Source organism: Triturus cristatus, chromosome 9 (genome assembly GCF_964204655.1).
Source record: "Triturus cristatus chromosome 9, aTriCri1.1, whole genome shotgun sequence".
NCBI classification, from domain to species: Eukaryota; Metazoa; Chordata; class Amphibia; order Caudata; family Salamandridae; genus Triturus; species Triturus cristatus.
Window position 1 is genome coordinate 557,950,161 of NC_140592.1, and position 27,205 is coordinate 557,977,365.

The following is a 27,205-nucleotide window of genomic DNA, read 5'->3' on the forward strand; positions in this document are numbered from 1 at the left end:
TCTGAAACAAGACTGGTAGAGGTCAAGGAGATGAAATTTCTGAATGTGGTTGCAGAGTTGTGTGCGAACGCATTTCTCGAGCAATTTAGCTTAAGTCATGATATTGGCGATTGGACGGAAATTGTTAGGATGAGCTAAGTCAGCATCAGGCTTTTTTGGGATGAGAATGACTTGCCCCATCTTGAGGCAATCGGGAATCCTACCATGCACGAGAGATTCATGAATAATTTGGGACCAAAGTGGAAGAATGGCAGATTTCAGTTCCTTGAAAAACTTGGCAGGTAAATCGTGGAAGTGATTGGAAGGGTTTAAAGAAGCCATTGACTGGAGCAGCTTCGCATCATCTGGAAGTAGAAAGGAATTTCCAAGATGCATTTTAATCACCAGAGAACTCCCCTGGGGTAGAGGGACAACTCCCCTGCAAACCGCAGGCACCAAACCCACATAGTCCAGTTTACTGAATTGCTGCTTCCCGGCGACTGATACAGCATCCAAGCCACAAGAGGTACATAAGCTCCAGAGGATCAGATCTGTCTCCCCACAGAGTTTGGAGACACCAGGACCTACCGGAGCTGTGCCGCACCAATACCCAGGGTACCAGACCACCTGCAACCTACACCGAGACAAAGAGTCCTATCCGGACTCCAACTGCCCAGGAAGCAAACATACTTTAAAATGTCATACTCCTAATTATGGGCCTTCTGGAGGGCTTATGGGGTTAAAACTGGGTCATGTGCTACCAAAGAGAAGCTTCTGGCAGAACATGAGATAGATCACTCAGTGGGTGAGGATGATGCCCAGGAGAATCATCCCACAGGAGAAGATGCCGAGGAGGTGATGGAGACCCCTACCTCAGAAGTAGAAGCTCCCTCAGAGCCTACCATAGAAGGCTTATCCTGGAGGCTGAACTTAGAAGTTCAACTTATGGACATAGACACACATAGAAAAGAGATGGGCTTAGGACCCAACTCTGGTGGCAGCAATATCATAACTAGGGAAGAGAGGAATCTTCGGACCCTAAACTCCCCAAGGGAGTGGTCTCTAAATATGCAGATAGTGGTGACATCACCAAGTGGTTTACTGCTTTTGAGAGAGCTTTTATGAGAAGAAAGGTAGCCAAAACGCACTGGGTCTCTCTTGTGGGAACCTTTCTAGGGTAAATGCAGGAATAGACTCCTGAATTTTAGTGAGAAAGATGCGGAGTCTTATGACCTCAAGAAGAGTACCCTGGTTGAGGGCTTAGGACTCACCACTGAAGAATATAGAATTACATTCACAGAAATTAAAAAAAACAGTCAGTCCTGGGTTGTTTGGTTAAAAGGTAACAATGTGCACAATTATGAAGGGATTTACAATTTGATCATGAAAGAACATCTGTTACATAATTGTGTGCAGGAAAACTTGCATCAATACCTAGTGGACCAGGGGCCAGTCTCTCCCGAAGAGTTGTGGAAGAAGGCTGATTATTGGATAAGAACCAGAGTGTCCAAAACTAGACATGGTGGGGGTGACCAAAAGAAAAGGGGCCAAAAAGACCCCCCCACATACACCTGAGAAGAAAGTGGACTACTCTGAAAAAGATATGTGAGGAGTCCTCTGTAGGTCCTCACAAAACAGGTGGGTACCAGGGTATGAACTGGAACCCCAAGAACACTTGGTGCCTTAACTAACAATACATGGCACCTAGCCAAGGATCATCGCTGTCCTAAAAGCAAAGCCCCTGGTGTAACTCCAGGGGTTGCCAATGTAGCCTTTGAGGGAGATTCCTTAGATGAGGAAGTCCTCTTAGCCTTTAACTGGGAAGTGGGCCCAAAAGGTGAGCGGAATATTCCAGAGGGGAGTAAATTATTCCACCACCTACTAGTAAATGGAATTCCAGCCACTGCCCTGAGAGATACCTGTGCAAGCGGGCGGTGTCTCCCTGCTGGAACTCCCATTCCAAGATGGCACCCCAAAACAAGGATAGTTCTGGGGAGATTAGGTCATTTGCTCAGAATCACAGGATGCTGAGCAGACGCTGAGGCTCAAACCTAGTTCCCCAGCTCCGAAGTCTGCAGCTCTAACCATTATGCCACATTCTCTCCCCACTGCTATTAAGGTCTAGCACAATTCTTCCATTAAATAAAATCAAGATTGATAATATAGATTATTAGAGTTTACACACTATGGGCCTTGTTTAAGGTTTTGTAGATGGGATAGTCAGTTACAACCATGACGGATGTCCCATCCGCAGTATTACAAGTGCCACAGGATATGATGCAATTGTAACATGGCGGACAGGATATTCACAAAAACAACAATTGATGGCCTGAATGCAGAACAATGTCATACATTCACCCCAGTACAGAGATCTGGGCCTAAATCCATCGTTTTTTTGCTCACCATGCCGTTCCAGATTGAACCCAGCCATATGCAAATCAGTCTTGACCCTGTGCCTCATGGGAACAGTCCAGCCCGAACTGCCAAGCCAGGTCCTCCCTGGACTGGAAACAAGCATCCTAGGACCGGTTTCGGGGTTTCACCCCTCTTCAGCCAGGATAGCTTGATTTCCAGTGGCATGGACAGGATATTCACCACATTTATGACCGAGCACCCATCCGCCAGACTCGAAATCCGGCTCGGTCTCAAGCCTGGCACCAGTGGTCTTGGCAGCAATTACAAAAAGACAAGATACCGGCACCTGAAATTTATGGCACCTTATGATTGCTCTTTGCAGAAGGTGATAAACTTCAATCCGCGGGCAGGATGCCTGTACTGCTAAAAAGTCTCCCTACAGTGGAAACTACATTGGTTTTGGGATGCCATCTTGGAATGGGAGTTTAACTTCTTCCAGCATGGAGACCCCCTCCCCCCTTCTTTGCAGTCAATATTTCGAGTCAGGGAATTCTCTGTACTTGTATGGTCTGGTCAGGATGTGTCTCGTTTTAACAGGCCTCTGGACAGTGCAATTCTATGATAGGACCGGAGCCAAGGATTAGGCTTTTCTTTCTCTTCTTTATTCAACCAGCAGCCATTCAAAAATATAGGTAACATTAAACTACTTTTCCCAGGAGTCCTTGGGAAAGAAAACAAACAGTTCCTCCAATCAGATCCTGTAGACGTGCTGTCCCCCTCTTTCTTTGCTGCTCTAGGAGCCTCCAGATAAGTGTTTCCTTTTCTCCAGATTTCTTCGTTTTTCAATTGCTTGTAACTTGGGTGTTTTGGCATGGTCTTCTGTGTATGTGCTGAAGTTTACATCGTTCACATGCTGAGATGTCCTGCCTGAGTGTTTGATTGATTTACCCAAATTATACACAGGCAGCCGCAAGAACGTTTCTTGCTCCTTCGCGGACGCTCGCTTTTGGCTTTACAGGCGGTGCGGTCTTCCAACCGCTAGGGGGTCCGTGCTTGAATTCTCCGCGCTCAGTGCGTACTACCTCATGAGTGGCAGGCACATCGTTTCTCTCAAACCTTCGGTGAAACGCAACTGGCCGCTACTCTCATATCAGGGTCACGAGTAGAGATTGTGCATAGTTTCAGTAGAGCCATCGTCTGGAGCTTGACACCCGCTTTCCGGGTAAGAAATAATTTGCCTGTTCAATACTGGGACTCCCCCAGATGGCTGCTGACAGTTCCCTCTGCAATAGAAAGGGAGTGCTGGTCCTAAAACCTTCTCAGGTCCTTTTCCCTCACTAGAGGCTACATTCTGGGTTGACTCCCTTCCAAATTACCCCTCTTTATTCACCAATCTCAAGAGCACTCACTCCTTGCCTAACCCCTGTAGCTTATTGCTTATAATGGAAGATTATGGAGATTATTATGAGATGTCACTTACCTCCTCATTGACGACCGCTTCGGTCAGATAATGGGTGGGTCCATTTTTAGAGTGGTGTCACATGTGAAGCACATTGACGAGTTATAGGGACAATGCAAACGACCCCTCACAGTGAGGGAAGACCTCCCCGGGCCTCAGGCCCCTATAACTCCAGGGCTCCCAAATGCTGCGCCCCAAGGGGGCAAGTACTCAGAAGCTCAGGCGTGGATATGGACACCTTTGAATGCCTCAAACTGGCTTTTATCCAAGATCAGCCTTCCTCAGTCCCTCAGACAAGTACCTCCCCTACTCCCTCCCTTTCTCTAGTCCCGCTACTGAAGACGGGGGTGACTCGCCCAACACTTCAGATGGCAATGCTGATACTAGTAGACCCTGGAGACCATCCCATGATCCTGCCCACTCTGGGGAAAATAAGCCTGAGGCAGCCAAGCCTCCGATAGCCTCCGATATGCTGGACTCTGATGGTCTTGTCCATCCACGCTCAGCAGAGTGGTGCCCAGCCCCTAATGTGACATCATACATTGCAGGTAGAATAAGGAAAACTTTAGGCAAAGAGGTCAGGAATTGCCTGCGCACAGAGTGTCTTGGTCCCGCGCTGGAGGGGAAAGTAGCCCATACCCTAGAAATTGACCCCAAGATGGTAACCTTCCTGGAGAAGTTTGTAAAGGAACCAAAGAAGGGTACTGACAGGTCCTGGCGATCATGCGAGGACAAACTCCTGGACGTCGTAGGACCATTGTCGGAAATATTGGATATGGCGGAGGATGCGAAAGCACTTGCGTCTTTAATCTCCCCCACACGCCTTGTCTAGTTGGGCCCAGAGGGCCATTATTTTGTTGGGCAATTGCGCCATTGCCACAGAACGTCATAGGTCCCTTTTGATCAAGATATGCCCCAAGCTAGGGGGACTTTCCACTTCGAAGGCAGGCCCGTTTGCTGATCGTAACCTTTTTGGGGACCCATTCATCAAAAAATTGGGAGAATTCGTAAACACCTTCACTTCAAAGCCAAGACTGCTATTTGGGACATTTTACCCCTGTGTATTTGCCGGAACCAGTGGCGACAGGGGGCGCTCGACCGGCCACGCAGGTTCCAAGCCCCCAGTAGAGGTGGCAACCATCACCAAAGCCATTGGCAGGATGCAGCAGAGTTTGGCAATTTCTACACCACCAGGACATACCCCCGAAGGAGAAGAGTAAAGGGCAGGGGTAGCAGCTCTTATGGCTCTGCACAAGCAAAGTGTGTAGGATCCTACGGGAATCCTTTTTGGGGGCAGGCTAGGGGTCTTTGCCCACAATTGGCAGGCCATAACTAAGGACACATGGGTTCTCCACACTATCAAAGGGTTCCAGATAGAATTGTCTTGTTCTCCCAGACAGTTCATATGCTCAACCCCCTTGGTGTTCTCCTCCGAGCACGCAGCACTGGGGGAGGATGGAATTCAGCAACTGCTCTGGAAGGGGGCAATTGCCAAAACCGCACTGCACCGACACAGATTCCTCAGCAACCTCTTCTTGGTAGAGAAAAGGGATGGGGGCCACCGTACTGTAATCAATCTGAGGGAATTAAAAAAGTGGCTGGTTAACAGTCACTTCAAGATGGAAGGGATCCATCTTCTCAGTGACCTTTTACTGACCAGCGAATGGATGGTTCGGCTTGACCTCGAAGACGCCTACCTTACGGTATCCATTTTTCCCCTTGCACAGGCAGTTCCTTCAGTTTCAATGGAATTCTCAGGTATACAAATTCACTTACCTTTCTTTCGGTCTGACCTCCGCTCCGTTGTGCTTCACCTAGGTAATGAAACTGGTGATAGAGCATCTACGTGCTCGAGGTGTCTGACTAATATTCTGATAATGGACCAATGCCCCATGCAGCTATCTTACCATCTCCAGATGGCGATTGACTTACTGGAATCCTTGGGGTTCATCATAAACGAGGGAAAATCCTCCCCGACCCCCTCAATTCTCCCAATTTTTGGGTTTCATGGCGGACTCTGTCAAGGTCACACTCAGCCTTCCCTCACGCAAGCTGGCCAAGATCAAACACAAACTCAGAAAGACGTTGGCCAAACCTTCGATCTCCCTCAGGCATCTGGCTCGGATTGTGGACCTTCTGTCATTGTTGATTCAGGTGATATTTCCAGGGCCTGTTCACTAGAGGACGCTGCAACAACTGAAAATCTCTCATCTGTGGCAGGGCCTCTGTTTTTCCCAGTTCGTTCTTTTGACAGGACACACGGGAAGAGCTGGGTTGGTGGGTTCTCCATATGAAGGCGTGGAATGGACGCGCCATTTTCGGCTCCCAACCGGACTTGGAAATAGAGTCAGACGCAAGTGGCTCAGGGTGGGGCTCATTGTGGGGAGTTCTCCACAGGCAAAAATTGGTCTGCCGAGGAGCAAGGCCTTCATATCAACTGCCTGGAATAAATGGCAGGGTCCTTTGTGGGGAAAAGCTGGATCAAGAACGGGGCCCAATGTTGGTTCTGAAAATGGACACTGTGGCGGGGGTCAGGTATGTCAATCATTGCGGAGGCACCAAGTTGAAAGCTCTATCTGACCTGGCTCGATCCCTTTGGATGTATTGCCTAGAAAACTGCATAGCCCTCCCGGCAGAGATCTTGCAGGGGTAGCCCAATCAGATAGCGGATTGGAACAATGCTGGCCTCTGGAAACTTCATCCACCTGTTTTCCAAGCTCTCCAGGACCAGTGGGGCCCCTTCTCGGTATACCTTTGCCTCTTGGCTTGATCATCAGTTGGAGCAGTATTGCAGTTAGAGACCAGACCCCAATAAGGTGGCGACACATGCTTTTCTCCAGGACTGGAGCAAAGAACAAGCATATGCGGTTCCCCCATATGGGATGTTCATGCAGCTCAGATTAGTCGATAAGCCGCAGACCTTCTGTTAGTCACCCTGACTTGGAGATCTCAAGTCTAGTTTCCAGTTCTGATGGCACTTTCTTGGGATTTTCCAATCTCTCCACACCAATTTCAGGATCTACTTCCGGATCCCCTGAGGAACTAGCATAAACTGGTCCTCACGCAGGCTCTTCAGCTCATGGTGTGGCGATTACAGGGAACGTTGGAAAGTCCCAGGCATTTATGCAGATTCAGCAGCGTTACTTGCCCATGCCTGGGAGGACAGCACCAAAAAGAGATACCGGTCTGCTTTGTAAAAATGGCTTGGTTGGTGTCATCTGTAGGAAGGTAGGATCTGACTGCATGGTTACCCCCACTTTTTGCCTGGTGTTTGGCTGGTTTTTGACTAGTCTGACTGGGATCCTGCTAATTAGGACCCCATCTATCTGCTTTCTTCCTAAATTGTTATGCTGTACTTTTGGTACACTCCAGATTGAATACTGGGGTATCCTTATAAGTCCCTAGTATATGGTACCCATGTACCCAAGGCATAGGTACTCCAGAGGCCTCCCATGGGCTGAAGCCTGTATTATGCCACCCATGAGAGGCCATACAAAATGGAACCAGTATTTCACTGACAAAATTGAGTCCGCTGATAATTCCCCCAGCACGCTCTTCAAAATCATCAAAGAAATTGCTGAACCTCCAGGAGAGCCGCTCCTGAATCCTACCCAAGACTTTAGTGACGATATGGCCCTCTATTTCCAGGAGAAAGTCTTGAAAATCTTTCAGGAGCTCTCCCCTTCCGAGGAAACTGACCCTCCCGCTGAATCAGCTCTGGCACCTCTACCTCCTATGCCTGCTTTGGCATCTTTCTCTATCACAGTCCCTCGCATAAAGGAGCTCTTACTTGGCCTCAAATCTGGTGCCCCCATGGATCATTGCAGGGTGTCTACCCTCAGACTTGCTCCTGATCTTACAGCTGATTTCCTGTGCAAGGCCTTTAATAAAAACAAACATTCTGGGCAATATCCGAGCATCTGGAAGGAAGCAACCTTTTCGCCTCTCCTTAAGAAGCCCAATGCCAACCCCTCAGAGTTTAAGAACTATAGGCCTATCTCCCTCCTCCCCGCCCCCGCCAAAATGCTGGAAAAATGTATCAACACTGAGCTTATGAAATATATTGACGCTCAAGACATATTAGACAGCTCTCAGAACGGTTTTCGGGCAAGTCATAGCACTGAATCCGCTTTGGTAGCAGCTTTGGTCTGTATTCGCATGCAGGTCGACCAGGGCGGATCAGCGGTATTGATTCTGCTCGACGGCATTTGACACCATCTCCCCAGTTTGCATGCTTCAGCGACTGCGGGAAGCAGGAATCACCGGGAGGGCCCTGCAGCTTCTTCACTCTTTTATGCACGGCAGAACCAATGTCATCTGTTATGGCGGGTTCAAAGCCAAGGCCTTCAGCCTTCCGTGTGGGGTCCCTCAGGGCTCTTCGCTCAGCCCCACTCTATAATCTTTATGTAACACCCCCCCCCCCGGCTTAACTGGAGAGATCCTTCGGCTTTCAAGTCCTCTCCTATGCGGATGACATGCAAATCATAATTTCCATCTCCAATGATTTGCAGCTGTTTGCCCAAAAGTTCAATCAATGTACGACCAGCAATACGAGGGATGAAGGACAACTCTCTTAAAAACAACACGGATAAAACCGAAGTGTTGGTTTTCGGTCCTCAAACTTCGATTTGGTCTGCCGCTTGGTGGTCAGAGATCTGCGGTCCCCTTCCTGTTCCAATGACAATGGGCAAAAATCTGGGAGTCATTTTTGATGAAGGCCTGTCTTGACGCCCAGGTGAGCCGCACAGTTAGTACCTGCTTCTATATTCTTAAAACTCTGAAGAAAATGCTGCTGTACATTCCCTCGGAGCTACATCGGTCCATCGTCATTGCACTAGTGACCTCTCGGTTAGACCATTATACCTTAATGTCAGCATAGGCTCTCTGAATAAGCTCCAGATGGTGCAACACGCTGCAGCTAGGCTTATTCTTAACATTCCTAAACACCAGTCGGCCAGGGAAGGAATTCGGGCCTTGCATTGGCTTATGATCAGAAAGCGCATCACCTTTAAGGCTTTGATCTTGGTGTACAAAGCTATGCATGGTACAGGCACATCACATATTAAAACCTTGTTCCATTGGTACACTCCAGGCAGATCCTTGAGATCTTCTACCTAGAATAAACTTGTCTCTCTTAAATTTCGTAGGTCCAAATGGGGTGGCCACTCATTTTCTGTGGTGGCCGCTAAACTCCGGAATTATTTGCCCCCTTTATCTCTGCGGAGAATTCACTTAAGTCCTTTAGAAAGATGTTAAACTCCTGGCTCTTTGTCTCCGCGCTGGTTGGTGCTAGGCTCTTTCGTCTCGCCCAGTGCCTTGATACCGTTTGGTTTTAGTGCGCTATATAAAATATTCATCCTATCCTATCTACAGGTCTGCTAATGCAACCTGTGTAAGATGGTGCTTGCACCACTTACGATATAGGTTCACTATATCTATAGTTCACTACACTTAAAACTTATAAGTCACCCCTATAGCAGGCCTTAACAATCCTAAAGGCAGGGTTTTACATGAGATCGTACCCCTGCATGAACAGAGCCCCTCTGCAGCCTTCGGAGACCATTCTACCGGGTTGTCTGTGGCACAAACGGACATATAGGTAGAGGTGCATTATAAACTCACAGTAAATGCTATCTCGAAAATGGTTGCATGGAAACATATTGTGTTTGGTATCAAAAACCTTGGAATCATACCTCCACACCGGTAACTGGTGTGGAAGGTATGATTAAACCCTTCTTAAGCAAGGTTCGTGGGGTCACTGGTCTATCTGGTGCCAGCCTTCTCGACCCGGACAGCACAAAATGGATACTGGCGACCAGAGACACATTTCTGCCCTCCTGCTGCCGAGCCAAGCTCGAGCAGAGGAAGGCAACACATTAGGCATCCTGTCACAGGGAGGTGGGACCATATCCCGGACAGGATTCAGTGTATTGGGGCTGGGTGGGTGCACTTCCAAAGTGCCTGAAAGTCTGCACCTGGGGCACATTTTGCATCCCTGTGCATAGTCCAGCTCAAACCAGTTCTGAGAGCTGTTGGTTCCTGCTCTGGCATGAAAGTGGACAAAGGACATGGGTGTAACTACCCCTCTGTCCTGAAACTCTCGTAGGAGGGTCCCCTGAATCTGTCCAACCCTCTCCCGTGGTTACAAAAGGGCTTACCTGGATGTAAGACTTTAGATTTCACGTGGACAAGATTCTACAAGAAGAAACCACTGACCTGCGACCGTCTGGACACTCTGGACTTCGCTGGATCTCAACTGGGCGCGACTTCATCCCCCTCTCCGTCCAAAGCTTTGTCTGTGCTCTTGCTTCATACAGGCTCCGTGCAGGACCTGTGGTGCACTAAGGACAACCGAAGAATCTCCATTGCGGTGAAGGAGTCACTCCCATGCATTCGCAGGCACCACACCGCAACTGACCTGTTTGCTGCTCCTGAGGACTTCGAAAATTTCAGCAACACAGGAGGTGGGTTACGAAGGTCCCTGAGGTCAACCTGCCCTCTCAGCAAGTTTGAGGCCAGTATCCCTCGTGGGGGACTGCATAACCCGAACCCCTGTGCACAGAGTCCATTTGCAGTTGCATATGCTTGTAAGAGATTCCAGAGCTTGTGGATTGGACTCCGTGTAGTCCTGCCCCGGAGCAGTATTTGAACCAAATAATTCCGGCCTCCTCGCACGGAGTGCTCCGTGGGCTGGTACTTTGTGATCTTGCGCGAGGTCCCCTCGCGACTTCTGGTCATTCGGCCTGTGGGTCCTCCTGAGGGTCATCTTGATTTCAGTTGGGCTTTCCTGGTTGCTCCAGACGTGCCCCAACTCCCCAGTGCTTGGTGAGTGCCCTGGACCTTGCTGGTCCACACCGTAACCTGTTTGACCTTCCTGCGTGGGTTGCTTTTGCCAACGCTTTTTGGTGCTCCCGCCAGACACCGACTCCTCAGCACTCGACATCCTTCGTGGGACTGCAAGCATCCGTTATCGGTGGGCATTCGTCTTCCGAGCCCCTGGTCACTCGGAGGTGACTCAGACTCTGTCCCCTCTGCATTCAGGTTCCTTCCTTCAAGAATCCCGGCTGGGATTCCACCGGACCCTCTTCACCTTCATGGCAGCAGTACTTCTTTGCATCCCTCCATTGAGAACGTCGGCGGCTTCCGACACGACTCCAGACCCATGCACTGGCTTCTCTGGGATAGGTAACTCGGGTACTACGGTATCCACGGGTGGGGTGGCTCTCAAACCTCTTAAGTTCCAAAGGTTTTCCTCGAAGTCCTCCTTTTTAAACTGTGAAATTGTAACCAAGACTTCCCAATAGAATAGTATGGATCCCGCGGTCGTGTTAGCACACGGCACCCACCCTCTGTGGGGTCCCTATCTACTTGCCTTGGGTGGTTCCTTGGGGTCCCAACGATTCTACGTGCTTCAGACCTGATCTTGACCAGAGTCGTGGTTGTTATAACACTATTTTAGAATATGGTTTGGTCTCCCCCCCCCGGGAACCCACTGTGTACTGTGCTACTTACAACTGTTCTATTGATCTCGTATTGTGTGCTTTGTGTTCTGTCCCCGTGTAGAGGATACTAGAGTGTTATACTAATACATACATATTTTTATGTAACTACTGTGTGGTTCTCCTTTCAATTGATTAATTTGGGAGGTGATATTCTGGTAAAACAAGCTGCTTTACATTCCTTCATGACTAAGCCTGAAGGCTGCTCTCCACAGCTACCACTAGGATAGTTTTCTAAAGTTTATCTTTGAAATCATACATCATAAGCATCATTGGACTGGCGCAAGGTGGCCACTTTAATTAGTGGACAGGATATACCCGGCCAACTTCTCATATCATCAACTGCAGCTGGATACCGTGGGGGCGGAAGTTGCTTCTATCTTGAACTTCCTGGTAGAATTGGCCTCTTCAGGTTTGGCATATAGAGCCATCAATACATTGAGATCAGCGATATCGTCAGGTCATCAACCGGTGGATGGCCACCCAGTTGGGGAGCTGCCACTGGCTTTGTAAACTCCATGAAGGAATTAGGCTATCGGTCCCTCCAGAACCTAGATAGTCATGTCTGCGGGACGTGAATAGGGTCCTCAATCTCTTTAAATCTTGGCTGTCAAATAAATACCTGCCCCGGAAACAGTGGTCGGCTAAATTGGCTACCCTACTGGGTTTGGTTTCCTGTTGCAGAGTCTCGAACACAAGAGTGCTGGACTTGACAGGTAGAATATTTATCCCAGATGGGGTCACTTTTACTATATCTAGATGGACTAAATGTAACTCCAGGTTGGTGTCTTATTTTACTTTTTCCACAGGTCCCTAAACTGTGCGTGGTTGGCACACTGAAGGCATACGAGACTGATGGAGGAGTTTCGACCTCAAGGTGAAAATCAACTCATTATTGATCTTATGAAACCTCATAAGGCTGTGTCGTCCCCTACCATTGCCGTTGGGCCATGCAAGAAGCAGGAATTGACATCTCCCAATTTGGAGCATACTCTGTGAGGGGGGCTATGGCCTCAAATGCCTTCTCCCTGGGTGCCCAATTGGAGGACATACTTAATGCAGCGGACTGGTCCTCGGATTTCACTTTTAAAAAGTTCTACTTTAAAGCAGTCGCGCACCTGACATCCATAGTGGTGGAGAAGCTTTGAACTAGCCTAATCCTCGCCGCCGGTCCAGACATAGAATGAAAAACTTCCTAGCTATCGTAACAGAAAGTTTCAATTCTATTAAGGAATCCGAGGCAAGGATTAGCCTACTCAGGTATTTATGTGTAACACACCCACCCTACTGAACTTTAGTGGGAGTTATTTTGAGGTTTGAGTTGGCATATATACTATTAGAGATGTAATGATGTTTAACATTAGGCTGAATTGAGCTTACTTAATTGAAGTTTCATATTCATTTTTCGATGATATCCTATTATAATGTCTTGATTTGTATTGATATTACTGCTTTCGAGTTTTGACATGAATGTTTGTTTACCTAGGAATGGGTGCGAATAAACAAGAGTAGACCAGGAAGATACAAGAGGTGTTCGCAGAAAGAAAGAGGAGGGCAGAGAGTCGGCAGGAACTGATCAAGGACGAGCACCGCTCTGATTGGATCACCTGCTGGTTTTCTTTCCCAAGTACTCATGGGAAATGTAGTTTAATGTTGCCTATATTTTTTTAATAGCTGCTGGTTGAATAAAGCAAGGAAAGAAAAGCCTAATCCTCGCCTCGGAGTCCTTAATAGAAATTAAACTTTCTGTTAGAATACCTAGGAAATGTTTTCATTAAGAGCTACCGCTTAGTTTGTCTGCAGTTTGCCTAGTTTGTCTGCAGTTCTTCTTTTTTTTTCTTTCTACCTTTGGTAGCATCATCCTATTGATATCATTGCATCCAACCCAACTGCCGCATTCTTTAACCTCAGGGTGTGCTTGACACCCCATACATACTTCAAGGTACAACCATTTTGAGTCAACCAGGCACTGAAGTGTAGACCATCTGTCTCGAGTCATAACACGTGGAAATACCTCCTACTCGGTGCTAGGTTTCAGTTAAACGAGACAGGCACACCTGGCTAGGAAGCATTTGTTAGAACTTGCTAGAAGGAAAACAAGGTTTTTCTGGAGATGTGCTAGAAGATGTAAAGTAATTCAACTGGACTGCTCACGTTATCCATCTTGGTGGGACCAAATACATAGTGCCGAGTAGATTGACGCTCACAATGGAGCAGAGCGAAGATGGGAGGCAAGGAACCGGGCGGCAGTATGTGGCTCTGGCTGCAGTTAGTCGCGACAGCGGCGTGTCATGGTGGTGCACTGAATCTTACTCTCATTCTGCATCCGGCACCACTTGTGTTGTGGCCTGTTGGGGCCAGCTTTCACTCGCTACCGCTACTGCTACTGGCTCCTTGCTTGCACCCCAGACACCCTCGGTCACTTCAGGGAAACAGCCAGAAGGGAGCCAGCAGAGTGGGCGCATGGTGCCAGTCCTCTATAGTATACTGTAAAACCCTCCTGCAAACTACACACAAACTATGGTCTGTAGCAACCATATTTGGTACCGAGGAGATTGGAGCAACGACAAGACAGGAAGAATGTCCATAAAACCTTTGATAAGAATACAGTCAACAAAATCTTTTAAGCGGATATTACCTTTTTCAGTGAGAGCATGTGTGTACCCATATGGTATCTGGGCACCGGGAATTATGCTATTCCTGCAACTGCAGGGGTTAAGAGGAAATTGTAGATTAGCTTCTTTATAATCTAATAAATCAGTATAACAACTGGGAGAACGGTCTTCACTACCTTCATATTTCAAGACTGTTACCATGGGACCACACATTACTAAAGATGAACCATGTGTCTGGGAAGGAGGAATGGAACAATGCTGTAGACAATGTTCTGGTAAAGCCGATCTGTGCCCTCCAATCTATGATAGGATTGTGTTCAATAGGGAATAAAGTAAGGGGGCTGCCACAGCATCAAAGAAATGGTCTAATTATGTATTCGGACTTAAGTCATCGGTATAGTCACAGATTGTTAAAAAATTGGTTGAGGGTAGATGTGCTCAATTTATAGACTGACTATGCTCACTTTCTTGTTTTTAATCAAGGGAATGGATATTATTACTTCCATGTAACAACCCTTTTCCAGTAGCTCTGTAGAATGACATTCTTTTCACACTCCTGCCATCTAGCATTAGACGCGAATACTGCAAGTTTTTGTTTCGGTTTCAATAGGACTCATGATCCCTCCCCAAAACCCAAAATGCACCAGGACATGGTCTCCTCCTTAAACTGCATTTAAACCAACTTACTCTCAACCCATATGGGAAGTCATGCAAAACATAACTGCATACGTATAACAGAGTAATCCAGAAATGTATTTTAGAGTGAATGTCACACAAGTCTAAAGTGAAATAACAGAAGGAAACCAAGCAATTGTTTTGGTTTAAGGTACATCGGAAACAAATGCATACAATCTAATAATCAAGAGCGATCGGTTATCAATCTGATTGGAACGAAGATGCATTTAACCATGAAACCATTGTCATTGAGTATATGTTGAAAAAATATATTTGAAACAAAAACGAAGAATGCAATATTTGTTGCAACCAAGATATCGAACACTAAATGATAATGAAAATAAATTAAAAGAAAAATGTTACATAAGTCATACTGTGAGCCTGTATCTGGGGAGGTAGGAGGGATCATGTGAATCTACAGCATTAGGAGCTGCACACCGATGCTTTCAGGCAAGCATGGTTTCCCATCTGTAGAATGTGCTGCTGCAGATAACATGCTTTGCCCTTGTCCATAAAGCGGTGCCTTGTTAGTTCTACCGGAAGATGTCTGAAACAAAGTTTTAATGACAGTTTGCCCGACCAGTGCCTCTTGGCAGACACAATTGTCCATTTGATAATGCTTGCTGAACACTTGGCAGACCAGGCTGCAGCTTTATGTGTGTCTGCAAGTGTAATATTAATTAGGAAAACCATACTAGTTCCCCCTTACTGAGTGGAAGGAGCCCTAGGCACAGAATGTAACATGTGTGGTCTTAGCAAACTGGAATACACTTGACAATTCATCTAGCTAGATCCGCTTTGGAAATAGGTTTCCCTTAGTGGAGCTTGACAAAAACTGCTAAGTGTTGCTTTATATTTCAAAGGTACAATCAATGTAAGAGGAGGGCTCTTGATGTCTAGCGTATGTAAGGTCCTTTACGTAAAACACCAAGTTTAATCGGGAAAAATGGCAATTCAATGGTTTGACTAACATGGAAAGGAGAGAGGACTTTAGGCAGTAAACAGGGGTTTCTTTGTGAACCGTAACCTCTACCTGTATAGGGACTCTTTATGAAAGTCCCGAAACTCTACAAAGAACTTCTTTCTTCGTTTTATTCAAACAGCAGCTATTAACTGAACTCAACAATAACCAAACTTACTTTCCAATAAACCCACAAAAAGAAGTTCACAACTAAACCAGTCTGTCCAATCAGGGGGGCTGTCCGTCTAATCAAAGGGAGTTATCAATCTTCTCTCTCCCCCTTTCTTTGCTGCTGCAGCAGAGTGAAGATGAATGTTGGGACTATGGTCTCATTTGTTGTTCTTTATTGGTCTACTGCGTATGTTAGGTGGTGTTTGTTCATGACGAGAGGCCAGCGCCTCCGATGGTTTGGTGGGCTGTAACCCCAGAGACATAAGTTCGGATGGCCAATCCCCAAGCCAAAATACATCAAAGACCCTAAGAAGGGCAACAACCACTCCTGGCACTCGTGCATGGAGAAGCCTCTGGACATCACAAGCCGACTTGTGAAAATATTTGACATGGCGGAGGACACCAAAGCATCAGGTGCTTTAATTTCACTTTAAGCAACGCAAACTGTACAATCTCCACGGAGAGGCGCAGGTCGTTGTTAATTAAAATCGACCCAAAACTAGGGGAGTTGGCCGAGTCAGAGGCAGACTAGGTATCACAGGGTGACCCATTCGTCAAAGAGCTAGGAATTCTTTTTCCCACGTGTAATTCTCTGGACAAGGCCCAGTCAACGGTAAAGTGCATTATCAATGCACATTTTTTCAGTGATGCCGGCCGGGGTGTGGGAGCTTGGTTGGCAGGTCCACCTACGCCATCTCCGGCAGGGGCCAGCAATTCCAGCTCAGCCAATGGCAACACTTTGCGCTTTGGAGGTTTCTTCCCCACCCGAGGCCAGGCGCGCCACAGAAATCAATGTAATGGACCCAGGGCCAGAGGAGGAAACCCTAATGCACATGGTGAGTATTTCTTTAATTGAAAAACGCTTGGGGGGGCCGTCTGGCGCAGTTTATCTACAACTGGCAAGATCTCACATTTGATGCCTGGGTTCTCCAAACGGTGCAGGGGTTCCATATAGAGTTCTACGGGTCCCCTTTTCAGCCCATCATTTTCTCTGGGCAGGATGCCACACTTCTTTAGCGGGAGATTCGGGAGCTCCTGGACAAAGGGGCGATTGCCCTTCCATTCCACAACCATCTGGGTTTCTCAGCAATCCGTTTCTGGTCTAGAAACAGCACGGGGTCAGTGCCCAGTTATCAATCTCCAGGCATTCAATGAATGGCTGGTGTACGGCCACTTCAAGATGGAGGGCGTACACCTTCGGCCCAGAGACTGGATGGTCCGACAAGACCCCAAGGGCACTTATCTGGTGGTCTCCGTCTTTCCAGCTTATCTGCGATTCCTTCAGTTACAGTGACAGGGCAAAACTTTTGAGTTCACATCTACCTTTTGGCCGGTCGTCGGCCCCTTGGTATTTCACCAAGGTCCTCAGACCAGTGATAGAACACTTGAGGGTGTTCAGCGTTCACATGCTCGTGTACCTGGATGACAGGCTGATGATGGGGTTCTGTTCGACCATCTCCAGAGGGGAGTGGAATTTCTGCAATCCCTGGGGTTTGTTATCAAGCAGGCGAAGGTGGGCCAAGTTCCTTCACAATCAATTACTTTCCTGGGTTTTGTGATTGACCCAATGGCATCAACTCTGAGCCTCCCCTCCATGAAGATGGCCAAAACGGAGCTCAAGATACGAAGGACATTGGCAAAATAGAGAACCTCCCTCTGCCAGATTGCCTGGATGGTAGGTCAGATGTTCTCAATTCAGGCCATTTTTTCAGGCCCCCTACACTTTTGAACCCTCCAGCAGCTTAAGGCCTCTCACCTCTGGTGTGGCCTCACATAGTTCCAGTGTGTCCCCCCTTTCAGCCAAGGCCAGAGGGGAACTCCTATGGTGGCTCTCCCACAGGGAGGCATGGAACGGCTGTGCCATTTTTAGATCACAACTGGATAGAGTCAGATGCCAGCAGTTTAGGTTAGGGAGCTCATTGTGGGGAATTCACCACCGGAGGTGGATGGTATGGTGCAAAATAGGCCCTTCACATTCACTGTCTGGAGGGGATGTTAGGCTCCTTCGCAGTCAAATATTGGACCAGCGACCTTGTGCAATCTTGTGTCATGGTGAGGATGGACAATGTAGCAGAAGTCCGCAATATCAATCATCTGGGGGCATGCGGTTCATAGCCCTCTTGGAGCTGGCGAAGAATTTTTGGGAGTACTATCTGGCACATCTTGTATCAGTGATGGAGGAGCATCTATCAGGGTCAGCCAACCAGGTGGCGGATTGCCAGTCTCTTCATCTGCGGGATTCGAGCTTGTGGAAGCTTTTCCTGGATATATTCCAGGCCCGCTCCGGTCTTTGGGGTCCATTCACGATCAATCCATTTGCATCCCAGTTCGACCATCAACTTCCCCGATACTTCAGCTGGAGACTGGATCCAGGAGCAGTAGCAACCAATGCCTTGCTCCAGGTTTGGTCAACAGAGAAGGGTTATGCGTTTACCCCATTTGCCAGGATCACGCGCCTGACTACTCAGGTGCACAGACAGGAGGTGGATCTGGTGGTGACCCCAGCGTAAAAAACGCAAGTTTGGGTTCCAGCTCTGATGGAAGTTTCTTGGGCTTCTCCATTCAGTCTGCACCAGTATCTGCAACTCCTGACCGATCCCTCTGGAAATCCGCACCCGATGGTGACGGCTGGCAACCTCCAACGCATGCCGTGGAGGATTACTGGTCACAATGGCAAGTCCCGGGCCTATCGAGAGATGCAGAGCTCCTCCTCTCCAAGGCTTTAGCAGAGGGTACAGTCAAGGGGTATCGTTCAGCCTGGTCTCGGGGGATGGGTTGGTGTCCGCAATGGAGTCTGGATCACGTGGGGGGCAGGCGTTGTCCAAATCCTAAATTTCCTGGTGGCTTTGGCTACAGAGGGTCTGGCCTATAAATCCATCAGCACGTTGCGATCGGCAATCTCTGCAGGTATGTGATGGGGGAAGGGGGGGGGGGGGGGTTGCATGACAACCCAGAGTTAAGAAATTGCTTTGTGGCATTGGACTGTCCCTTTCTACAGGACAGAGATACTCGACACTTTGGGACATGAATATGGTTTTGAATCTCTTGTCTGGTTGGCCAAGCAATAGGTGTGGCGCAGTGGCCAGGGCGACTGAATCCGGAATCTGGAGATCACAGTTCGATCCCCAGCGCCGGCTGCAGATTAGCCCAGCACCATGTGACTCTGGGCAATAGCTTGCTTAATCTTCCCTATGGCCCCCAGCGCCTAGAGACCCTTACGGGTGATTGTTCGCGCTGTACAAATGTGGATTATTATTATTAGATACCTTTCCAGGTAGCAATTGTCAGCCAAATTTGGCCATTCTTTTGTGTCTGATCTCCTGCAGGACAGTGTCCGATGTACAAGCCTTAGACATTTCAGAAAGGTCTACTCCGGAAGGGGTCCCTTTTCATGTTACTAGATGCACCAAAAGTAATTCCAGAGTGATCTTGTACCCGGCCTTTCTAGCTATGCCCAAGTTGTGCGTGGTCAGATGCATCAAGGCTTATGAGGCAATGACGGCAAAGCTTCGTCCTCATGGAGACAGACAGCTTTTGATTGCTTTGAGGAAACCTTTCAGGACAGGCTCCTCTCGGACCATTGCCAAGTGGGTACGATGAATTATGCAGGACGCGGGCATGGATACCAAGAGTTTTGGTGCTCACTTCGTATGGGGGCAATGGACCTCAAAAGCTGTTGCTTTAGGAGCCCACTTGGAGGATATTCTGAATGCAGCGGACTGGTCATTGGACTAAACCTTTAAAGGGTTTTATTTTAAACCAGTCTCCTCCATAGCAGCCCTGTGGGTGGACAAGCTTTAAAGTCGCATTATCCTTGCCTCCGGGTCCTACCATAGAATGAAAGATTTCCTAGCTATGGTAATGGAAAGTAAAAAAAAGAAATGTAAGGACTCAGAGGCGAGGATTAGCCAGACTAGGGGAAATGAGGACCCACCCAGGTTATTGGATCTGCTTTTGGGAGTTAGTAAGAACTTTTCCTAGTGCTTAAGCCACTTACACTTTATGACTTGGTAATCTTCATGTTTTCCAGTTTTAAGTTGCTATTATCGGAAGCCTAGTTGTTGCCAGAATTGATTCAGGGCTCTCTCTGACTTGAGGTGACTGAGTTCTCCAAACAGGATTGAGATATCTTCCAGAGTCGGATCACATTTTATAAAGTTTTCTAGAGGTGACTGAGTAAGTCAGTTTATACTATCAGCAAACAACTGAAGAAAAGATTTTGCAGGAGAAATTATTGGTCAGAGTACAATTAGCAACTTCCTCAAAGAAGACAAACTCTACTTCAGTCCCTCTCTGCAGCTACGCCCGTATGGCCGCTGTCGTACCACCAAGAATAAATTCATCTTCATTAACATTTTAGGTTTGAATTCTTCTGAATGTAACTGTAGGAAAGTGGAGTATTATGTAGTGATGCTTGTTAGGTCTCACTATGTAACTCACAATACCCCAAATATGGTCCTTGGATTCACAATAAAAAAAATCCTTAGTTCGGTTCTGGTAGTGTGGCAAACACCAGTCAGACTTTACTAGAGGAATATGTATCAGGTTACCAGCATGGACGATACGTAATTGACAAGACTCAAAGGAAATCTGACACCAATTTATAAATATAAAGCCGATTTTTATATTAATTTAGACACCAAAACTAATACAATCAGACGAGTATAAGCAGAATAGTGGATTTTAGAAGGAAAAAAACCAAATCAGTGCATTTCACTACAGCAAAAAGTGATCATTGCGGTCAATGGGGAAAAGCACAAGTGACAATCGGTCACTTGCAGGTCTAGTTATGTTGAACCCACTGGGGTTTTAGTGGATGCCAGTCTCAGGGCCAAGCCACAACTGTTAGTTCAATTTTATCTTGGCCGAGGGGCCTGGGAGCAGAGTTGTCCTGGTTATCCTTGGTGCTGAAACTGGCGAGCTCGGTTTACAGCTTAGATGGTGCTGGTGAGGAAACGGGTGGAAGAAGAAAAAAAGAAAAAAAAAAAAAAAAAAAAAAAAAAACAGGACTACAGCTGTGGTTGGTTAAAAGTGCTGCGGAGTTAGCCTGTGTTGCAGCGCTGAGCAAAGATGGTTGTAATCAGACTGGTAGTCAACAGACCTTGCCAGCGGTAAGGTCAGCTAGATGATACTTCGAAGTCCGGAAGTCCCGGGGAAAACTGTAGTTGCCTGAATCTTGCTGGAGGGCAGGATTACGTTTTCCACAATGCTCTGGACCATCTACTTTTGGGTGATCCCAATGGCCAGTGATTCTTTGGTTCCGGGTACGTGTTTTTACCTGCGGACTACAGGGGACTTCTGCTACAAGTCCAAGGGAGTATGGAGTTGCCATTGCAGCTCAAATGGTCCGTCTGTCTGGGAGAGCTGGTCTTTGGTCCGATAGGCGTTGCAGTTCTGCAGTCGCAGGATGGTTGCCATAGGTGCAGGTTATCACGCCTTCGCTTTGTGCAGGTCCTGAAGCCACAGAGTCAGGTCTCTTCTTTGCCTTTGGTTGTGAGTCTCCTCAGATCTGAGGTTCTGGTGCAAGGGGTGCCCCTAAAATCCTAGATTTAGGGGAGTTAAGGGTGTGGGTGCATGGAGCCAATGGGCTACTAGTCCCAGCAGCTAATATACCCCCGAGATTACCACATCAGAGGATCAGTGTCACCTCTCTACCCAGAATTCCCTATTCTACCACTTCTAAAAATGGCAGAAACCTTCCTCTGTTGTACAGACCAAGTAGCCCACCAAAGGGGGTTGGCTACCCTTCTGGGGCTGTAAAGCATCTGACTATCTAATCTTCCCGCTACCCAGGTGCCGATGTGCCTAGCAGCAATGGGAGGGCTGTTTCCTCCTTTAGGAGGAAGCCCGCGTGTCTATCCGAGGCAGTGCATGCTTTGAAGCTCACCGCCTTGATGTGTCACTTTACTAGCCATCCTGTCAGAGAGGGAGGTGTCACCTCCTTCCCAGGCAGGCCTTTGTTTGACTCCTGGGAGTGTTCACACTTCCTTGTAGGGGATCCTATCTTGGCCTGCAGCTGCAGGCTGCCAGCCAGGGCACATGAAAGGCTGGGATGGTGGATAACCTCTAAGGTAGCCACATCAAACTAGACATTGGAATCAGGTCAGGGGTGATGAGGCAAGTTGGTTGATACCTACCAAGACCATGTTGCATCTGGACCAGAGTGAAGCTGGCAACCTCTGGGTGCCGGGGTGCCTGCCCATGTTATCCAGTGGCCCCCTGATCACTTATAGTAGCCCTTAATGGAAAGAGGCAACTATAGGGACATACAAGCTTACACTTATAAGTCCAATTTTAATAGAATGCACCCTGTCCCCTCGGCTCAGGAGGCCTACTTTAGGGGGGGGGGGGGGGACATATTAAAAATAGTGCTTTGACCTTGCCACTCATGGGAGGGCAAAGTCGAGTTGGGGCAGTTTGCAATGTTCCTGCAGTGTGCAATGGCAGGCCTGTCATTTGTTTACTTGGGTCACTCAGGGTGCAAAAACAGTGCTTCAGGTCCTGGGCACACTTTGTACAATTTACTAGGGAGTTATAAGGGGGTTAAAGTCCTTGCCAATTGGGGGTACCAATTTGCCAACATCGTTTTTAGCAGCCGCGGTCGGTAGTAGGAGTAACTGCAGGGCGGTGACGTGGGGAGGGGAAGGGGCAGCGTGGGGGGTAGTAAACTATGGATTACGGAGGTTTACAGGTAAATTAACATATAAATTAATAAAAATAATTTAGTTGCGTGCACTGCATCCCCAAATGTGATGCTGTGCACGCAACGAAATTAGTTTTATTAATTTATATGTTAACTTACCTGTAAACCTCCGTAATCCATAGTTTACTACCCCCCACCCTGCCCCTCCCCCTCCCCACGTCACAGCCCTGCAGTTACTCCTACTACCGACCGCGGCTGGTTTTTAGGGAGAGAGCACTGGCACTGGGGCCTGAGCAGCAGGCTCCAGTGCACTTTCAGAGTCATAAGCCAGCAGCTAGTAGTCCAAATGTGGGGTAAAAAGTGGGGGGAAAACCTGCAAAAAAAACTGTTTCCTACAGTAGCTCTTCACTCCCCCAACATTCCGTACTGCCACCCCAAACCCTTCTGTAACTTTGTTTCTGGCAATTACCCACAATGCCTGCAACATGCTATGATACCTCCATTTCCAATGTTGTAAAAACAGATGGCCAACTAACCCCCTACCCCCAATCCCCTCCAAGAGAAAATTGTGCAAATCTGCACCATGTAGGCAAGAAGGCTTTGAACCGTATTGGACACAAGATTTCTAGGACGGGGATAGCTCCTATAGAAAGGCTACTCAAAAGAATCACAGGAGACTGGTTTGAAAGGAAAATAATGTCATGCAAAATTTTGCATTATACAAAATGTTGAATATGTTGCTTCATGCAAAAAAAATACAAAAAAAAAAAAAAAAAAAAAAAACACATTATGTATGGAAAAACCATGCAATAAAAATTAAACAGGCCTAACATGAAAGACCTTTTATTTCATCCTCCACTCAAGCAATATTTAACAGTCAAAAATCCCCACCATGCCTCAATTAGGAACCGCTAACAAAGCATATGAAACAATGAAAAATTTCCAAGCTAACGTAATGGAAAGATTCAATTCTATTATGGACTCGGAGGCGAGGATTATGCTTTACTTTCAATGCTTTATTCCACAGCAGCCATTTTAAAACTTTTAAACTAAGACCACATTTCCCAAATACCCTCGGGAAAGTGGTCAACAAAAAAACAAAGAAGGGACACCATATGCCTCAGTCCAAATAGCCAATCGCAATCCAGGACCCATTGCCTAGTCCGTCATCATCCCCTTGTCCATCCTTTTCTTTGCGCGAGTGCGCCATTAATCCTTTTTTTTTCCTGTTTACCGGTGTCTGCTCCTAGAAAACCAAAGAACAACATCAGGACTCGAATGGTCAGAGGTGAAAGCAAAACTTGCAAACCAGGGTATCTACAAGAGGAGATCATACGAGTCAGAAAACGTTGAAACCCAAGAACAATCATATCATGTTATAACAAAAGTGCCTGAGAACACTATACTTAAGTATATTCACAGTAAAATCATAAAGAATGCAATTACTCCTAACAGGCGGGATATCTCGCAGAGAGCTGTGGGTGGATTAATCCTCACCTCCGAGTCCTTAACATAATTGAAACTTTCCTTTACGTTAGCTAGGACATTTTTCATTCTATGTCAGGACTGGAGGCTTCAGATTATGCTAGTTCAAAGCTTACTTACCACCAAATGCGCCATATCGAAAATGGACTTAAAATAGAACCGCTTAAAAGTTGAATCCGGGGAGCAATCCGCTGCATTCATAATGTCCTCTAGCCGCGCTCCCAGCAAAAAAGCCTTGGAGGCCATCACGCCTCGTGCCGAATGAGCTCTAAATTGTCTTAGGCGAATGCCTGCCTCCTGCATGACCCACCACACACAACGCGCGATAGTGGGCAATGACACTGCCTTGTGTGGCTTTCGGAGAGCAATTAACAGTCGTCTCTCCCCAGGAGATCTGAGCTCCAAAGACATCTCCTCATAAGCTTTCAAACCTCGCACCACGCAAAGCTTAGGAGAGAGTCTGGAAATGCTGGGTACTCCATAATACACGTATGATTCTTGGTCCTGCGACTGACAGTAAACAATACCCCTGCAGGGGAAAAAACTCTGCCCGTAATGTCCAGGGCCCGCACATCCGACACTGCGGCAAGAGATCAACCAAAGAAGCATCGCTAGTTTCGCTAAAAGTTCTTCGAGATAAATACTTATTCGGTTGCCATGATAGAAACAAATTAAGCATTCTGTGAACATCTCATAGCTCAGAGTATCTGGGCTCTGGAGGAAGCGACAATAGTCTGCATACGAAAGGATGTCCTCCCACTGGCTTGCCATCGAGCGGGGCATGCCCTGCTGAGATGCGCAGAGATGAAGGTATTGACCGATCAGTAGGCTAAACCCTGCTGGGCCATATTTGCCAAGAAGTTCAACACCTGGACTATATCTGCGCCCACGGGGTCACAACCCTGTCGCACACACCAACGACACCATCGACCCCAGGCTGATCGGTAGCGCTTGGCGGTACTATCCGACCAGGCCTTGGACAAGAGGCTCTCAGCGAATTCCGAAAGGCCTGGGATTGCCCATCTGCTCCTGTAATCTTCCACACCATGAGGCGAAGAGAGCCATCGCGAACCATCTGATGAGGGAGGTTGTCGGGGTTGACAAGAAGTTCTGGAAAGTGGGGGAGTGGGATTGTAAAATCCCAAGAAAGTTCCAGAAGAACTGGAAACTAAGCTTGTGACCTCCAAATCGGCGTAATGAGGACCATGTTGGCCTATTGCCACCTGAGCGGAGCTGAGCCGACACTGGTGATCATGGCGAAGAGCGGGAAGGCATACGGCCATTACTGCGTTCAATCCTGCAGGAGCGCATCCGTGGCTACCGCCAGGGGATCCAGCCGCCAGCTGAAAAAGCAAGGTAGCTGATGATCTAACCTGGAAGCAAAAAGATCCACGGAAAAAGGACCCCAAAAGGTCCCGTACCCGAGAAAAAACATCCGGATGCAACTTCCACAGACTGGAATCCTTGAAGTGTCACGACTGCCAGTCTGCCACCAAATTCTCTTGACCTGGTAGATATTGTGCCATTACAGAGATGCGATTGTCGAGGCAAAACTGATAAAGATTTGTTGCCAGGTCTGAAAGCACCTTTGAGCGAGTGCCCCCTAGGTGACTGATTTATCTGACTGCCGATACATTGTCGAGTTTCAGGAAGACACAGGACTGGACCCTCTCCTAGGTCCAACAACGCACGGCGAAGTAACCCGCCAGAAGTTCCATGCAGTTGATGTTAAGTTCCTGTTCTTGCGAGAACCATGAACTGCCTGTGGAGAAGTCTCCACACCTGGCGCCCCAACCTGACCTGCTTGCGTCCGAGTCTATAACAAGGTCTGGGGCAGACCCAAAAATCGCTCTCCAGTTCCAAGCCTCCATGTGAGAGCCACCAGCAAATTTCTTCTAGTCCCTCGTCCGACAGGGGGACCGGATGGGATTATGGGGGTCCTTTGCGGAGATGTTTGGCCTTCAGGTGTTGCAAGGCCCGGTACTGTAGGGGGCCTGGGAAGATTGCCTGGATAGAGGCTGAGAGCAAACCTACAAAGCGGGCGATCTGCCGAAGAGGCACTGTGCCTTTGGCCAGGGTGCGTCTGAGTTCATGACGTATCTTTGCCACTTTCCGCGACGGAAGACTGAGGGTCGCTTCTGTGGAATCGATGACAAATACCAAGAAATCACCTTTTTGGGTTTTATGACAAACCCTAGACTCTCCAACAGATTGACCGCCTGTTGCAACGGATCGCGAAGCACTCTCAGATCTTGAGCCAGCAACAACATATTGTCCAGGTAAACTATGAGTAGAGTGCCTCTCGCCCTGAGGTATTCCACGGGGCGGAGGAAAGACCGAAGGGAAGAGTGGTGAAGTGATAGGTCTGACCACGCCAGAGGAATTGCAGGAACTTTGTGGGGGGTAAAAAATAGGGATGGCCAAGTAGGCATCCTCTAAATCTAAGCGGACCATCCAATCTGCCGGCCTGAGCATGTCTGAGGAGGTGAATGCCCTCCATCTTGAAATGGTGGTATACCAGCCATTCGTTGAAATCGTGTAGGTTAGGAACTGGGCGTAGCCCCCCCCCCCCCCTTAATCCGTCTTGTCCACTAAGAATATGTTGCTTAGAAAACCTTGCGGATGAAAGACAGTGTGACAAATAGCGCCTTTGTCTAAGGGCGCAGAGGTTTCCTAGTCGATTAACGCTTTCTTGTGCCGGGAAAACCAAATGGGCTTGGGTCAGAACATTTGCTTGGGCTCACCACAAATCTCTATCAAATCTCTATCTGAAAACCTTGCACCGTTCGCAGGACCCAAGAGCCGTGATCGTCCTCCACACATTCAGAAACTGGGTCAAGCGGCCCCCCCACTCGCACCAGAGAAGTTACGTCAACACTTACCGGAGTGGTCTCCACCACGGAAACCTCGACCTCGGGGGTGCCGTCCTCGAGATGGGTAGAAATAGGAATACCATGCCTGGTTTTGGTATTGCCCCTGGCTGGAGTTATTGTTTGTGGCAGGTCTGGCCGGTCGAGCGGCCCTTTCCTCGACCGGCCCCACGGAAAATACGGGAGGAAAAAACCTTTTTAATGGATGATTGGGCCTTATCTAAAGATGTGAACGTGTTTACAAACGTACCCAGCTCCTTTATAAATAGTTAGCCGAACAAACCTCCCTGGGCTACCACCCCGGCCTCTGAGTCGGCCAAGTCACCTAGTTTTGGGTCCACTTATTAGAAAAGACCTCCTACTCTCCGTTGAGAGCACACAGTTAACGTTACCCAAGAACACTACCGCTCTTTGCGCCCACCCGAAGAGGGCCTCGGGCGCTATTAAAGCCCCTGAAGTCTTCTCATCCTCCGCCATGTCTAGTATCATGGTG

General features: G+C 47.9%; 1 protein-coding gene across 6 annotated transcripts in view; it reads right to left on the reverse strand.

Annotated features, from left to right (window-relative positions):
* Positions 1 to 27,205, reverse strand: part of FBXO46 (F-box protein 46) — a 166,827-nt gene that overhangs the window by 19,931 nt on the left and 119,691 nt on the right. For 2 of the 6 annotated variants that reach the window (XR_014968660.1, XR_014968659.1), the window contains one exon: positions 23,364 to 23,603. The exons of the other annotated variants lie outside the window; for them this stretch is intronic. The gene's annotated coding sequence lies outside the window, so the exon portion shown is untranslated. Of the gene's footprint in view, positions 1 to 23,363; positions 23,604 to 27,205 lie in introns of those variants that run through there. 6 annotated transcript variants of the gene reach the window in all.